Raw genomic sequence first — 16,863 nt, 5'->3', positions numbered from 1 at the left:
GTGACAGAGGTTTAAGATATGGATGTCCTATTTTCATTAACAAGCCAGATAAATAAAGTGCAATATTTTGAACCTAGTTATGTGTGTATTATGAAATAATATATATATTTTTTAAATGCTGTCATGGATTTTACTGTCCCACCCTAGTGTTGCCAGGGAATCATGAGGAACATGCCTGTCTGATATCACTTTTTGACAACGCTATCAGAGACATCGATCCACAAACCCAGTATCATACTGTAACAGGTTCAGCTGGCAAGATTGTATCATGTATCACTTTTAATCTGCTATTGTTACGTACACACACCCACATACTGAACAGTAGCCTAGTCGTTTACACACACACACACAGAAACACAAACACAAACACACACACACATGCACATGCGCACGTACACACAGAAACTCCTTGGTTTTGATCCACAGGGACGACAGTGCTGGTGGTTCATCATGCCACACTAGACCTCTTGAACCGATAAGGAAACATTTAATTCGTGCGTTTTGTTGTGGGCTTTTAAAATGTGTTGCATGACACATGCAGACTTGCGTTGCCATGTCAAATTGCATCATACTGTGGCACTTTATGAATTTTGAAAATTCTATAACTTGAAAACTTGATTGCTGACATGCTAATCATTTTGTGGACTATATCACTATATCAACAGTGGACTAATGAAACAAACACCAAAAGTATAGTTTTTGAGTGGAATATTCCTTTATGGAGAGGAATTGTGGCTAAGGTCATGTGATAGACTGGCATCCTGAAAAGGAGGGTGTATTGTACATCAAGCTGCCTCACACCACAGAAACAGGAGACAGGCTCCTGTCCTATGGAACCCAACACTGGCTTACAGTCATCACTAGCAAATACAAACAGATCACTAGCCAAAACAAGAGAAATAATGAAGGAATACTTTATAAATTAACATTTTGGACAAATCATTTTTTATTTGTTAGCTGGTTATTTCGCAACGTCAAAAATCTCCTGGTTAGCATTTTTGGAGAATGTAGCAATGCTAGTGGCAATTGATAGTGCCATTTAGCGGTGCATTCAAAATAAACCACAATCCAATGACATTAGAAATAGGGAGATACACATACAGGCGAAAAATAAAATTAAGGTCATTATTTTGAGTTATTACAGTACAAAGTATCACTGTCACTCAATAGTAGGATATCTCAGTCACTCTTGTTTAAGTGGAATGTCTTCCTCTCTCCAAGGTCTGCGTGTGTCTCTTCAGTCTCTTCATCACTATACTTTATGGATGTAGTCTGTTAATCTATCACGTCAGTTTATGTTGCCTTAGCAACACGTAAATCATAGCTTCTCGACTTGTAGTTTGTTTAGTCAATGTCAATATATGATTTGCCATAAAGGCATGGAACACCACAGATTAATTTCAATGTTCAAAGTACAAGATAATAAGGTTGTTGTCCATGAAACTCTCTGACACCATATTCTAATCTTTAAGTAATTATATTGAATCTTATTTTTATTTGGTAAGTCCTGCTACAAATTGTTTATAAACTAACTATCAAGAAATTGTTCAACTGACTATTCACTAACCGTAACCATAACCTTGGCCCTAACCTTACCATAACGTGTCCCTGTACCCCCAACCATAACTAACATTAACCTTGACCTTAAACCTCCAAACCTGGCCCTAACCCTAACAAGTTGTTGCATATCAACAGCGTTGCAGTTGTTAGTTTATTGATATTTAATATTACATCATAAATAACTAGTTTGAGGTGAAATATTTGTATATACTAAGGATTATTACATATTTATATAACAAAAAGTGAATAATTCAAATTGAAGTAATTTTCAGTAAATGTGTGTTTGAGTCCTTTTTTAAATTATTTTTTATTTCACCTTTATTTAACCAGGGAGGCTAGTTGAGAACACCTTTATTTAACCAGGGAGGCTAGTTGAGAACACCTTTATTTAACCAGGGAGGCTAGTTGAGAACACCTTTATTTAACCAGGGAGGCTAGTTGAGAACACCTTTATTTAACCAGGGAGGCTAGTTGAGAACACCTTTATTTAACCAGGTAGGCTAGTTGAGAACACCTTTATTTAACCAGGTAAGCTAGTGTTGTGGAAATAATCAGAATTTGTTGGTAACATAGGTAAGATGTTTTATATTCATCATATGTTTGTAAGTTACTTCTCATCAAGAATGTTATTTTTGTATAATACTGTGGCAGGGTTGCAGTATCTGTTCTATGTCAAGACTAAGTTGCATGGGCCGCAGAGAGGGGAGAGGTCAAGGGATCATCAAGCGTGTATCTCTTGGCTCCACAATGTCTGTGTGCCAGTCAGGGTGTCTCTGTGATCTTGTCAAGATAGGATGAATTTGATATATGCCTGTTGATATGGAGGATTGGTTTATGGTTCTGGGGTTTGAGTAAGGAGACAAAGCTGAACGATTTATTATGTCTATGCTGTCTGACTATGTGTGTTCTTTGCTATTAAAGGATCGCAGTTACAATGCAGAAGGGACTCTCAGAGAATTCACTGAGAGACACTGAATTACCTGAGATTCACAGGATTGTGATAGAGCTCATATAATTAAAGATGGACTCTGATAACTAACTCTGACTTGTGTGTGTGGTTTGCTCCCATGATTTGGTAAATAGAGGACATTTCCACGACATTAGTTGAGAACAAGTTCTCATTTACAACTGCGACCTGGCCAAGATAAAGCAAAGCGGTGCGACTGTTACGAGAATTATGTTCTCAAGGTTCATAACCCAATTTAATTAAACTACTCATTCTGCAACCCAGGATTTGTAAGATACTGGTTGAAATGAAATAGACGGAGGTCCAGCTAAAATAGTCAAAAAGGTTTATTCACGAGAGCACTTGTTAGTTGTACAAAACCATTCATTTTATACTGGCTTCTTACGCACATACTTTCACACACAAACATTAGGTATCCTACGCACATACATACACACACAACAGTAGGTATCCTACGCACACACTGTCCTGCTACCCAGACGACAAAGATTAGGGGAGGCCGTGAGAATCACTCGCCGTCCTCCCTCAAGATAGGGAGACCCTGGGAAGTACCTCCCGTCCTTTCCCCAATCTCTCCCCCTAGCCAGGTTCCCACTGAATTCTGCTAAGACAGTCTGTGTTTAAGATACTATAAAGACATATTGTACAGATGTATTGTTTTACCCTAATTCTGACTAAAACAACACATTATTATAATTTCACTAAAACTACACACATCATTAATAATAATTTTAGGATTCTAATCAATTTCAACAATTATATGATTTCAGGGTGGAATATTCTAATCATTCCTTTAACTTGTTCAGTGTAGGGGGCAGTATTTTGATGTTTGGATGAAAAACGTACCCACATGAAACTGCATATTTCTCAGGCCCAGAATCTGAATATGCATAAAACTGTCAGATTAGGATAGAAAAAACTCTAAAGTTTCCAAAACTGTCAAAATATTGTCTGTGAGTATAACAGAACTGATATTGCAGGCAAAAACCTGAGGAAAATCCAACCAGGAAGTGGCTTCTATTTTGAAAGCTCCCTTTTCCATTGCATGCCTTCCCTCCATTTAAAGGGATATCAACCAGATTCCTTTTCCTATGGCTTCCACATGGTGTGAACAGTCTTTAGACATAGTTTCAGGCTTTTATTTAAAAAAATGAGCGAGAAAGGTCAGATCGCGTCAGTGCATGACTGGGTGCCAGCAGCGTTTTGCATGCGCCAACAGAGTGGAGCAGACATTTTCTCTATTGAAGAAGCTACTGTCCGGTTGAAATATATATATATATTTTTTCACCTTTATTTAACCAGGTAGGATAGTTGAGAACAAGTTCTCATTTACAACTGCGACCTGGCCAAGATAAAGCATAGCAGTGTGAACAGACAACACAGAGTTACACATGGAGTAAACAATTAACAAGTCAATAACACAGTAGAAAAAAAGAGAGTCTACATACATTGTGTGCAAAAGGCATGAGGAGGTAGGCGAATAATTACAATTTTGCAGATTAACACTGGAGTGATAAATGATCAGATGGTCATGTACAGGTAGAGATACTGGTGTGCAAAAGAGCAGAAAAGTAAATAAATATAAACAGTATGGGGATGAGGTAGGTAAAATTGGGTGTGCTATTTACCGATAGACTATGTACAGCTGCAGCGATCGGTTAGCTGCTCAGATAGCAGATGTTTGAAGTTGGTGAAGGAGATAAAAGTCTCCAACTTCAGCGATTTTTGCAATTCGTTCCAGTCACAGGCAGCAGAGAACTGGAACGAAAGGCGGCCAAATTAGGTGTTGGCTTTAGGGATAATCAGTGAGATACACCAGCTGGAGCGCGTGCTACGGGTGGGTGTTGCCATCGTGACCAGTGAACTGAGATAAGGCGGAGCTTTACCTAGCATGGACTTGTAGATGACTTGGAGCCAGTGGATCTGGCGATGAATATGTAGCGAGGGCCAGCCGACTAGAGCATACAGGTCGCAGTGGTGGGTGATATAAGGTCCTTTAGTAACAAAACGGATGGCACTGTGATAAACTGCATCCAGTTTGCTTAGTAGAGTATTGGAAGCTATTTGGTAGATGACAACGCCGAAGTCGAGGATCGGTAGGATAGTCAGTTTTACTAGGGTAAGTTTGGCGGCGTGAGTGAAGGAGGCTTTGTTGCGGAATAGAAAGCCGACTCTAGATTTGATTTTAGATTGGAGATGTATGATATGAGTCTGGAAGGAGAGTTTACAGTCTAGCCAGACGCCTAGGTACTTATAGATGTCCACATATTCTAGGTCGGAACCATCCAGGGTGGTGTTATCGATTATATATTGTAAAAACAACCTGAGGATTGATTATATAAAATGTTTGACATGTTTCCACGAACTTTACGGACACTATTTGGAATTTTCGTCTACCCCGTCGTGACCGCTCGAGCCTGTAGATTTCTGAACATAACGCCCCAACCAAATGGAGGTATTTTGGATATAAAAATAATCTTTATGGAACAAAAGGAACATTTATCGTGTAACTGGGAGTCTCGTGAGTGCAAACATCCGAAGATCATCAAAGGTAAGCGATTCATTTTATTGCTTTTCTGACTTTCGTGACCAATCTACTTTGCTGTTAGCTGTTTGCAATGTTTTGTCTGCTGAGAGAGATGTCCTTACATAAACACTTGGTATGCTTTCGCCGAAAAGCTTTTTTGAAATCTGACACACCAGGTGGATTATCAACAAGCTAAACTGTGTTTTGCTATATTGCACTTGTGATTTCATGAAAATTTTATATTTTAAGTAATTTAATTTGAATTTGGCCCTCTGCAATTCAGCGGATGTTGACGAAAATGCTCCCACTAACTGGATGGGTGCGCCAAGAAGATAAACATATAAATTCCATCCACAATACACCCTTAATGACTAAATAATGCACACTGATACCTCATATACTATATGGAAACATAAATGGTATACAAGAATAATTCAAACCAATACATGTATGTTTTCCGATATTCAGCAATGACTGTTATAGGCCTATATCCAATTATAACGCTTCCTGTTGGGATTTTTATTACAATCTTCATAAAAACAGTGTTAAACATTATGAAACAGTCTCATCCAACATTGGCTCCTCGTAGTTAAAAGAAACGCAGCCATCTTCTAGGCCTGGAGGCCTGTATTCGTCATCCCACTGGCCAGAGCTCGGAATCTGTCCGTACCTCACCATTTGCTGCGTCATTGACCTCTCCAGAGTCCTGGTAATCAAACCTCTCATACACGGAATCAAACAACATCCACACAGAACCAACACACTCATACAGGTGAAAGTTGCCCACAACACAGTGATGATGATGACATTTTTCCATTTCCCAAACATACTGTCAAACCAATTTGTTAGAGAATTATCCACCCCAGAGTTCTCTGCTAATTCGTGAGCTAATGTGGTTAAACCAGCCAGGGCCTTGGTCACTGATCCGTCTGGAGCTGTGTTATCGGAGATGAAAGTACATTCTGATCCAAATGTACATACACCCCACCCTTTTCAGTCAGTAACATATCCAATGCTATTCTATTCTGCCATACCATCAAACCAGTTGCAGCTGTTTGTTCTGCTAACCCTTTTATTGCCTCTCTAGTATAGTTGATGAAACGCTGTTGGTTATAGTAGATATAATTTATCCAATCTACATGTTTATTGAGAGTTGACCACCAGAAGGTGCTTGATTCCAATCCAGCCCATATCTGATTCCTAGCTTTGAACTCATCAGGCACTTGGAACTCCAATGTTATCAATGTAAACTCTATTGTCAAAAGATCCTGACGGAGCACTCCTTCTTTCTCTTCTACCTGGCTCGAGGTCTTTGTGTTGGATAAGGGTGAAGGGCATGCCTAACTGCACTAGTGCATAAATACCGGTCCAATTTGTAGGCAGATTAGGCCACAGCTTCATACCTCCACTCAACCACCAGACATTCACTCTAGGCCTTTTTATCTTACTAAAGTCCTTGGAACTCAAGCCCCCAGTCAGGTCCCTCATTGTCTTGTCGGTTGTAACATTCTCTGTCCTATTGCATGTTCTTACTTCCCCTACGTCCCATCCGTGTGTGATGTAGCGAGCCATGCAATAATAATGTCCTTACTTCCCCTACGTCCCATCCGTGTGTGATGCAGCGAGCCATACAATAATAATGTCCTTACTTCCCCTACGTCCCATCCGTGTGTGATGCAGCGAGCCATACAATAATAATGTCCTTACTTCCCCTACGTCCCATCCGTGTGTGATGCAGCGAGCCATACAATAATAATGTCCTTACTTCCCCTACGTCCCATCCGTGTGTGATGTAGCGAGACATACAATAATAATGTCCTCCTGTAGCTGTGAAAGGGGGAAATCTGAATGTGATGAGCACATGGGGATACAGATAATGCAACTGTCTTTGTCTGGTTTCCCTGACTTCATGAACAGCTTTACCATACAGGACATTCACCTGGGTGAATCAATTCCATCAAATGGAAAGGGAATGATTATCAACTGAGGTTTTGCTGTGGCGCAGGCCTAACATTTTTCTTTGTCTTTGTCTGGTTTCCCTGACTTCATGAACAGTTTCCACCTCAATCACCTCCTTAAGATTTTTTGTCTGAACTACCCACACAGGCCCTTGGCTCTGGACAACCCCACGGTCAGTATCTGCTTTGTCAGGGGCTCTGCTTGTGTTCTGCTCTAACTTCTTCTACCCGGAATGGCACTAGGTTATCAACTGAAAACCTTACTTTCACTACACTCCATCTTCTTCCATACTGGGTATGTGAATTTATGTTGCCCTCTCTCGATGTGAGCTATAACCTGTTTCCATGACCTACACAGGGTCTTGCACAGATATCTTTCATAATGGCTCATAGTCCTAGACAGCCAAGGAGTCAGAGACCCCATTTGGTCTACATAGAACTCCACTGAGACATCCTTCCCAATCTCACTCTCCCTTCCTTACTATTCAGTTCTAGTGACCTTTTGAGATGCTATGGTAATATCAAATTCGACTCATCTAGCACATGAGTCAAGTTACCCTCTTTGGCCTTCTCGGGGTTCATGGTGTATCAGGAATATGGCTCCCATGATCAGACAGTTCAGGACGGCCAGCACACCTGTGAAGCCCCACCCTCCCCCAGAGAACATATCATCAGTCAGAGGCCAAGCCATACTTTCACATCTATGAACGCTCACAGCGGGGAAAGGTCGAGTAAAAGGGAATCTTCAGCAGAGAGTTTAACCCCCGAACCCTGTTGGTTACGGTTCTGCTCCTACCCCTGTGATTGTTCGACAGTGTCAGTGTGTCTTACCCTCTTACATGTGTGATATGTACCCAGGTAGCTCTTTCAGCTATCCTCACTGCGAAGGCTGTCACCAGGAATACTTGGTATGGCCCCGCCCAACGGGGCTGCTTCCCGTCCATTCTCCTCAGGGACTGGATTGAGTGAATCACAATTCACCTGTAGTCCATAAAATCTTGGACATACAGGTTTGGTTAACAAAAAGTTTCTCATTTGTTCTATCTGATTATATCTTTAACTTCTATGCCTACTTGTTAACTAGAATTTATTTATTTTTTAGTTTATTATTCTAGACCACAATTTACCCATCCCCCCTTTGATACCTGGCTCTGCCCAGGTAATAACCTTCCCTACTCTAAACAATGACTTAGGTAAGATTAGTAAATTATCCTTGTGTTCTGACATTATCATGTAGGAGCACCCCTTTCATTCCCCACATGTCCAATTCTCCTTCGGGGGTCCATTCATGTCTATCCTATATTGCTCATTTCCTGGCCCCCCTTCTCCTCTCTGCTCTCAAACCTTCACGGTCTCAGCAGTTCGGGGAATGCTCCTCTGTCTGCCTTTTCCCCTATCTGTCTGTAGCTCTTCTTCTCATAACAGTCAGTAACAACTATTTGTTGTTTCCAAATATTACTTAAGCGTCTCACTGTTTGGCTTTATCTAAATCATGGATTTTTGAAAAAACATGTCTATGGTGGCAATCTCTAAAGTCCTTACATAACCTTAATCAACCTATCTCGATCCTTTCAATAATCCTAAATCACCACAGATGTCATATATCCCTGTCAACTTTAATACTTATTTAAATAAAATCTTCTAATGGTCAAATAAAGCCAAAACGAATGCTAACCATATCATATCTCTCTCTCTACTAATGTGCTCTCTCCTTCAGGGGTCCACTGTATTTTATCTAACAATAACATGGATTAACCTTTAAATCAGTCTCATAAATAATTTAATATATGTTGCATTGTGTGGGATACCTTATCTACAGTAATTTACCATCCCTAAGAACTGCAACATGTTTATTTTCATTAATAATTTTAATGCTTATAAAATCACTATTTTTCTATCATGTATTTTCCTGTCCTATTGGCTTAAAATATTTCCTGTCCAAACCTCAATGTACCATATCTTCCCCTATTTATTATCGATGATAAATATTTTTGTTCCTGTTGTATCTACCAAATCAATAGTAGCCAATTCAAAACCTTCACAGCCAATGTTTAAAACAGAATCCTGAACCTCTTCCTCACTAGAGTTTATTCCCCCGCTCTCCATAATTTGTCCTGCCTCAATTCCACTTTCTCTTCTGTGGTTCAAACTATAATTATGTCCAAGAGCTATAAACTCCATTATAATTAATTTACCTTTAAACCAGTATCACAAATGACCACAAATTCATTATCCAAATGGCCCTCCCCTGAGGCTGGTCAGACCACAAGGGAAAGCCATGATAGAGGTCAAAGGTTATACCACCCTTTTACAGTCATGTTCCATAATATATTAGACATACTAAATAACCCTTTATGTAAAGAATTCACATGTTTAATTAGAACTCAGAAAATAAAACTCCTAATATTCCATATGTGAGTGTACCCCTTTAAGATTTCTTGTCTCTGGGGAAACATGGAAATCCCTTAAACCCAAACGTTTACTACAAACAAAACCTAATAATTATGATAATACTATTGTAGTCCCTCAAATCGTTTGTTTTAAATTTCCTCAATGTTTCATGTAACCCATTCAGTCTTTCTCCAAATAGACTCCCCAAAATGCTTGATCGGAATACCCTGCCATTAGACACACAAAATTGTGATAAACGTGCACTGTCCCTTTAAAATAAAACAAACTCAACCTGCAATCCACTTTGCGGACCTTTCATTGTTCCCCATAATGAAAACAGATCATTTTTAGAATACGTTAACAGCTTGTTCAAATTCACTGGTGTTACCTAAACAATCAAACCAAAATCAATAACCGAGAACTATTAAAAAACTTTTACGATACTATTCAGACCTCCTTCTCTTATAACCAAATATAGCCAAGCGAACGCCACCAATCAGTGATGGCCACCTAGCAATTTTGTTGCTAGTTTTAGCATATTTTCAGACTACCCTGATGATATTCAGCTACTTTTAAACATGTATTAGGAACTTTTAACAACTTCTGAAAAGTGACTCAAAGCTATAATGCACACATTTACCCTCTAAATTATACAAACAATTTTCTCTGTCACCCTCAGTCACAACATCATTGCCTGGCATTGTGAGTGCATTGTGAGTGATGTCAGCAACAGGCGCTCAACCCGTGCCCAAGCCGCAACAACTTTCAGCGAATTGCAAATCATTGTTGGCTAACTGCAGCAGCAGTAGTACGGGTTCGATAAACCAAACCCAATTTATCACAAATGTTGGATCTTGAACAGAACTTACATCTCTCAATCAAAATTGTACTGCCAGAAGTACAGAAAAGAGTGTACCTGAACAACGGTCAAATCAATTTGAGTAACATTATTGTGTATTCAACGTAATGACGCAGTTTTACGTTATCACGAAACAATTCAACCTACCTCTTTGGCAAAGATATATTCCCTATTTGGATTGAGTTTTGCTTTAATTCTATCTTAAAAGTAAAATCAAACTTTCCCTACTCCAAAATGTAAACGTACCATGTACTTTGCTAAATTTGTAAGAACCTTTCAATGGGCACAACTCTATCGTAATTGTATCTTCATTATTATTTAGAATTCATTAGATTTAGGTAACTGTCTCTTCTATGATTCAGTCATTTAAATTCGACTCAATACGTTATTCGAGTAGGCTATTTAGGCAATACAGTGTATTCCAACGACATCGCCCCGCTATTATTTAGAATGGATTGGTCTTTCAATTTAACCTAAACAATCTATTAAAAAGTTAAATTTATCCCTTCTATCAATTTGATCAAACAAGCTATTAAAACTTTCAGTTTATATCTTATACAAACATTAGCGACCGTATCTTTCCAGACAAAACATACAAATAGTTGAATTCCAATTAAAAACTCAAAATTTAGTAAGAGCATTGGCTGGGAACAGAACCCGGGCCTCGCACGTGCCAGGCGAGAATTCTACCACTGAACCACCAAATCCATGTGAATAACTAAAACTCTCCGCAAATAAACCCACTTTACAATTGTCTGTATTCGTAAATCCGGCACCGAGACAACAAAAATAGCCCTAAATTAAAGGTCCAAGCTTAATCTCGCTTTCGTTGTTTCTGACTCTCTTTTTCTCCCGATTGTCGCGCCTGACCTTCCCCTTAGTTAAATTACAATCTCTGTGATTATGTCCTACTCTGTCACAATGATTGCAGGGAGCATTACACTCCCGGGCGAGATGTCCTGTGTTATTGCAATCGAAACACCCTCTCTTTTTCTTTTGACTCACCCTATCCACTTTTCTCAACTTTTTTCCTTTCTCTACCTCTATTATCCCTCCCTCGGCTTCAGCAAGCTCCACATATGGGGGTGGTGGTTGTGCGGGTAGCTCCTGCAGCCGTATCCTCACCAGCACTATTTCATCAACAGGATTACCTCTGTATGCTTGGTATACTAGAGAAGGATATCGTTTTTGACTCTCACCCCCGCCCAATTGGCTAACTTTTTCAGCTGCGGGAGCGGAGGGCAGCGTATCTTGGCTCTCTTTACCATTTTTTTCTTATCACCTTCTACTCTTTTCCTGGCTTCCGAAAGCCAGACTCTAGCTGTGTACAACCCCTGTTTATTCTGTTTATTCTGCTTCTTCACATCCTTACCACATTCCTTATGTATCTGTTTTATAAGCAATTCTAGTTTTTCAACATCCAGACTCCCATCAAATTCATCCTTCTTTCTCCATTTTGGACAGAAATCAATGTTTCTCTTATCTTTCTGCTCCATATAACGATTGTCTCCCGTTAATCCCGGGACCTCCTTTGAGGATTTACTACCCATGCTTGATAAATCCTTGCCGTTACTAGTAGCTATGGTATTTATCGCTATCTATGTGTATGTATTTATATGATCTATGTATGTTCTGTTTAACATTACCTAGTTACAATCTATGTGTATGGATTTCTATGATTTCTCTTCCCTGGAAACTTTATCTATAGCGTTGCTGTCGATCGGACATTACATCTCACTTGCACAACTAGAAGTTATTACCCAGGGGCCATACATCCCTAGTTAACCTCGGGTTGTGTTAGAGGACGTTTAAAGTACCCTCTTATCTCGTATCTCACTCCGCTACATTAAGTTTCCCTCTCCTCCTTTTCTGGATATTATTTCTTTCAGTATTGAATAGGTGCAGTTATCCCGTTCGCATAGAATTACCTTTCCTTCTCACCTAGTTTATATCCTCACCTGTTTTACCACTTAGGTTAGGACTTTATTTAGGTATGTCTTTTGAAATAATGGCTGTCCTATTTGTACAAAACGACCGTCCTATCTAACAACACTTACTATATCCCACACTTAATAACCCTCACGGCTTGCAAGGCCCGGATATATTAAGATATTTTATTTGTGGTAGCGCAACTTGTATACACTTGTATAATGGTCATACAAGTAACCCACCAAATCTGTTTGGAATAGCAAAGCTCCTATTATTTATAAATTCTAAACATTTTTAGAACATCAAATCAAAGATAACTTAAATCATTCCCCCCAAATTCAAGAATAAAGACCATTTACCGTCGTCTAGTAGACTGGGAAAAGCAATGTTCATGAGATTCCGTCACCATCTCTGTTGAACTTAGATATATAAACCGGCCTGTTCTTTGAACCCCAATTCAGGGGCCAGGACTTTAATTTACGGGTCAACGACCCGCCCGTGCACAGTTTTCGGCGTAGTACCTTCGGACGACAGGGACAGATTTTTGGAAATCCGCACGAAGGACCAAATTGTCAAAGGAATTTAACAATTCCTACGTGTTCATTAACAAATTCAATTAAAATCATTCTGTCTGTTTCTAAGAATTTGTAAGATCCTTATTTGCATGAAATAGACAGAGACCAGTCTATCAAAATTAGCCAATAGTATTTATTCTTGGAGCGAGCTGTTCATAGTAACTTGTACATCCGTTTATATATTACATATGACATCATAGGTTATAAAATGTATCTCCTCCTCTCGACCAGGACAAAGCAGGTTCAAAAGTTAATTCCAATTTACTAGCGCACATACATGACACACAATATATCTGGATTATCTCCTGATGTCTCACCATAGTTTATTACCACTTAGCAGACAGTTCCAGATACGGAAAACCTGGAGGGGCTCTCGCTGTCTTATTTCATCGCCACAGAGTTATAGCTGAGTTCAATGATTTTCTTTGCTTACTTTAGACACACACAATACATTCCTCCTTCCACAATGGTTATCATTTCCAATTACCCCTTGTCCATGCTACATAACCTCTTTCTTATGAACTAACATTATAAATCAGATGTACTAAAACAGGGTAGAATTCAATTCATTATAGTTATAGTTAAATATATACATTGTTTAGCCATTATTCATAAAATTCATAACAGGAACTGATCAGACGAGGGCTGCCAAGGGACTTTACACTGCGATTGAGAATCTTCCATAGCTAGGTGTCAGGGGGAAGAGGAGGAGGACACCTGAGAAAAAATACCGACAGAGCAGGATGCAAACCTGATCACAAAAATTGCTACACACACACATCTTACCCTATGACCTATGACCCTATGACCTACTGTAACTATAAGGAATTGAATATCTACTTTTAGTTGTTTGAATTTGCATTAACCATAATAAATGTTCTGTAATATTCTGCCACCTGAGAGGTCATCCTCCTGTCAGCCAAGGTAAGTAACATCACATAGGGATGTAGAAGAATTTCTGCTATTCAGTTCATTTCTATCAGCTTTAATCTAAAACATTGGGTTGTCTGTCACTGGACGCTGGTTTCCCATAGTTCAGAGTGTGATTCAAGATTATTCTCTGGACCGCTGGGTGATTCTTTCATCTGTGATTCATTCACAGGCAGCAGGTAAGCCACTAGGGCTGTATTCACTAGGAAGCAAATGGGAAGGGACTAACGTGAACTTGACCAATAAGAAACGTTAGTTTTCTTGTAAAACGTCTTCCGTGTGCATTAAAGAATAAAGTTTTGAGGTCATGTTTGTCAAAAAACTAGCCTCCTGCATGTGAGCTATTAATGAGTTTGAGTTTTATTTAGCATTAGAACACATTTTAGATATTTGTCGTGTACAAATTACGGAGTTTTTGGAAATGCATGTCAGACTCTGCTTTGTTTTAGCTGTCATTTGTTACATTTTTCAACCTGAAGACATGGCTTCTCCCAGTGGTCTATTATCTGAAGAGCAGTTCCAGTGCTCTGTCTGTCTGGATGTCTTCACTGAGCCCGTTTCCATCCCTTGTGGCCACAGTTTCTGTCTGGCCTGTATTAAGAGACATTAGGGAAAGCAGTGACGTTGTCCCAAATGTAAGAGGGTGTGTAAAGATGTCTGCATGAAGTCTGCATGACGTCTGCATGAAGAAGACGCTCAAGGCCCTGAAGTCCTGCCTGGTGTGTCTGACCTCTTCCTGAGAGACTCTCTTAGAGCCTCATCAGAGAATGGTGAATCTGTAGAGACACACTTCCTGTCCTCCACAGGATCAATCAGCTTGTAAGAATCACAAGAGAATCCTGGAGCTGTTCTGTTGGAGCGACCAGACGTGTGTGTGCAGTGCATGGACAGACCACATAACTCATGACATTGAGAGAGAGAGAGAGTAAAGCCATGTCGATAATGTTCTTATTCTTCTTTCTTTTTGACTAAATCTTTTCTTACTCTCTTTTCTTTCTGCTTCATGATTTCACTGTGGTTTGTTGTCTTTTTAGCCAACACAAATTCATATCCACATGGTAGAATGGCTTTACTAATTTTCTGATTCCAATTATGGTTCCAATTCTAATTCCTAGGCTCCGATGACAAAGACTGAGGCAGAGGTGCATCAGATGATTTATGTCAGACTGAATAAGGTGCAGTAGATCAAACAAACCGTCAAACTTAACAGAGTGAGTTCTTATCAGCATCTTGTTTATCTAACAGTATGTGACTGTTTTTCTACAGTATTTCCCTGTTGTCATCAGACCAGTTCCAAGAGAGACAAATTATAGTGTGCAAGTCTTCAATGTGATTTTCTACGTGGGGTGCCACAAGGGTCAATTCTCAGGCCAACTGTTTTTCGGTATTTCATGTCATCAGATCGAGAGGATGTGTGGGGGTCATCACTGCTCTGGTGCGCTCCATCGAGAGACGTCAGGCTGAGCTCATCAAGGTGATTGAGGAGAAGCAGAAAGCAGCAGAGAGGCAGCCTGAAGAGTTCATCAAGGAACCGGAGCAGGAAATCACTGAGCTACAGATGAGAAGCACTGAGCTGGAGCGGCTGCCACACACAGAGGAACACCTCCACCTCCTACAGGTCTCTTTCTCCATGTTGGATACAGTGTGTATTACTGGATGTTATGTTTCAAGTCTAAAGTGTTTGTACTGTTTCTTGTGGTAGAGTTTTCCATCCCTGTGCACCCCTCCACCATCCAAGGACTGGTCTGAGATCAGTGTTCACTCTGACCTAAGTTTGGGGAATGTGAGGAGTGCTGTATTTATCTGGAGGAGATAGTGGAAACAGCAATAAACATACTGTCAATTAAAGGCCAATGTCATCTGTTGTCCTCACATGACAGTTCTAAAATCCATTGTAAGACATCAATGAATTAACCTTTTACTGCAGTGGTCTAAATCAGGGTCACTGTTAAGGGAATTTTACAATTCTTATATATACAGTGGGGAGAACAAGTATTTGATACACTGCTGATTTTGCAGGTTTCCCTACTTTCAAAGCATGTAGATGTCTGTAATTTTTTATCATAGATACACTTCAACTGTGAGAGACGGAATCTAAAACAAAAATTCTGAAAATCTCATTGTATGATTTTTAAGTAATTAAATTGCATTTTATTGCATGACATAAGTATTTGATACATCAGAAAAGCAGAACTTAATATTTGGTACAGAGACCTTTGTTTGCAATTACAGAGATCATATGTTTCCTGTAGTTCTTGACCAGGTTTGCACACACTGCAGCAGGGATTTTGGCCCACTCCTCCATACAGACCTTCTCCAGATCCTTCAGGTTTCGGGGCTGTCGCTGGGCAATACAGACTTTCAGCTCCCTCCAAAGATTTTCAATTGGGTTCAGGTCTGGAGACTGGCTAGGCCACTCCAGGACCTTGAGATGCTTCTTACGGAGCCACTCCTTAGTCGCCCTGGCTGTGTGTTTCGGGTCGTTGTCATGCTGGAAGACCCAGCCACGACCCATCTTCAATGCTCTTACTGAGGGAAGGAGGTTGTTGGCCAAGATCTCGCGATACATGGCCCCACCCATCCTCCCCTCAATACGGTGCAGTCGTCCTGTCCCCTTTGCAGAAAAGCATCCCCAAAGAATTATGTTTCAACCTCCATGCTTTACGGTTGGGATGGTGTTCTTGGGGTTATACTCATCCTTCTTCTTCCTCCAAACACGGCGAGTGGAGTTTAGACCAAAAAGCTCTATTTTTGTCTCATCAGACCACATGACCTTCTCCCATTCCTCCTCTGGATCATCCAGATGGTCATTGGCAAACTTCAGATGGGCCTGGACTTGCACTGGCTTGAACAGGGGGACCTTGCGTGCGCTGCAGGATTTTAATCCATGACGGCGTAGTGTGTTACTAATGGTTTTCTTTGAGACTGTGGTCCCAGCTCTCTTCAGGTTATTGACCAGGTCCTGCCGTGTAGTTCTGGGCTGATCCCTCACCTTCCTCATGATCATTGATGCCCCACAAGGTGAGATCTTGCATGGAGCCCCAGACCGAGGGTGATTGACCGTCATCTTGAACTTCTTCCATTTTCTAATAATTGCGCCAACAGTTGTTGCCTTCTCACCAAGCTGCTTGCCTATTGTCCTGTAGCCCATCCCAGCCTTGTGCAGG

At 40.2% G+C, this 16,863-nt stretch overlaps 1 long non-coding RNA gene across 1 annotated transcript; it reads right to left on the bottom strand.

The window, feature by feature from the left end:
- Positions 1-6,949: 6,949 nt before the first annotated feature.
- LOC116353957 (uncharacterized) lies at positions 6,950-12,911 on the bottom strand. The gene is made up of 2 exons (XR_004203358.1): positions 7,852-12,911; positions 6,950-7,648 (listed from the first exon to the last, which is right to left on the bottom strand). It is a non-coding gene; the product is annotated as an uncharacterized LOC116353957 (long non-coding RNA).
- Positions 12,912-16,863: the final 3,952 nt, after the last annotated feature.

The sequence above is a fragment of the Oncorhynchus kisutch genome, linkage group LG16 (genome assembly GCF_002021735.2).
Source record: "Oncorhynchus kisutch isolate 150728-3 linkage group LG16, Okis_V2, whole genome shotgun sequence".
Classification (NCBI taxonomy): domain Eukaryota; kingdom Metazoa; phylum Chordata; class Actinopteri; order Salmoniformes; family Salmonidae; genus Oncorhynchus; species Oncorhynchus kisutch.
This window is presented reverse-complemented; position numbering and strand designations above follow the sequence as displayed.